This window comes from Cherax quadricarinatus, unplaced genomic scaffold, assembly GCF_038502225.1.
Source record: "Cherax quadricarinatus isolate ZL_2023a unplaced genomic scaffold, ASM3850222v1 Contig24, whole genome shotgun sequence".
Lineage (NCBI taxonomy): Eukaryota > Metazoa > Arthropoda > Malacostraca > Decapoda > Parastacidae > Cherax > Cherax quadricarinatus.
Genome location: NW_027195050.1, coordinates 86,259 through 87,500, shown reverse-complemented (window position 1 = coordinate 87,500; position 1,242 = coordinate 86,259).

The following is a 1,242-nucleotide window of genomic DNA, read 5'->3' as shown; positions in this document are numbered from 1 at the left end:
TGAAGAAAAAAATGTTTTAGCCTATTAATGTACTGTTTTAACATATTACTGTATTGTTTTAACGTATTACTGTATTGTTTTAACATGTTAGGGTATTGTTTTAACATATTAGTGTAATGGTTTTTGTATGATTCAGTACTGTTGTTGCGTGTTGGATTACCGTTGGTTTGTGTTAATGTGTTGTTGTACTGTGTTACTGCGCTGTCTTTTGTGGTTTATTGTACAGTTTTAATTAGGTACTGTATTGTTTTTGCTTTTTACTTTACTCTTCTTGCATGTTACTATTGTATGTTGATATACTGTTGCTTTATGTTGCTGTACTTTTCTGCCACATCTTCCTCAACTGAGTCTCCCAAATTGACATTTATATTTCCGGAAACACTTACGTTGACCCAGAATTCACAAAATATTCACTGAATACTTTTCAGGATTCATAGTCTTCTCTTATTCACACTTATCTCACCTATATGAATTAATACAAATATTGTTATAAACAACACACACACTAAAAATAATAACACTCTGGGAATAAAGTTGACCATCATGGTAGTCTTGATCTGTTGGTTAAAAAAAAAATATCAACAGACGATTATGCAACTTGACACATTCGCCTCTTTGTTTATGTCTCGGATACTACTGTTTTATTCATTTATATTTTCGTGTTCTATACATATGCTACCCTAGCAACAACAACAATATCTTTTGCAATAATTCATTTCTTATGTTAATTTTTTGCTAAGCTATGTTCAGCCATACATTCCCTTCCCTTTTTAATCTCTGTATGAACATAACATAAGAAAGGAGGAACACTGCAGGAGGCCTGTTGGCCCATACTAGGCAGGTCCTTTACAATTCATCCCACTAACGAAACATTTGCCCAACCCAATTTTCAATGCCACCCAAGAAATAAGCTCTGATGTGAAAGTCCCACTCAAGTCCAACCCCTCCCACTCATGTACTTATCCAACCCAGCCTCAATAACCCAACTAGGTAGACTGTTCCACTCATCAACTACCCTATTTCCAAACCAATACTTTCCTATGTCCTTTCTAAATCTAAACTTATCTAATTTAAATCCATTACTGCGGGTTCTCTCTTGGAGAGACATCCTCAAGACCTTATTAATATCCCCTTTATTAATACCTATCTTCCACTTATACACTTCGATCAGGTCTCCCCTCATTCTTCGTCTAACAAGAGAATGTAACTTAAGAGTCTTCAATCTTTCTTCATAAGGAAGAT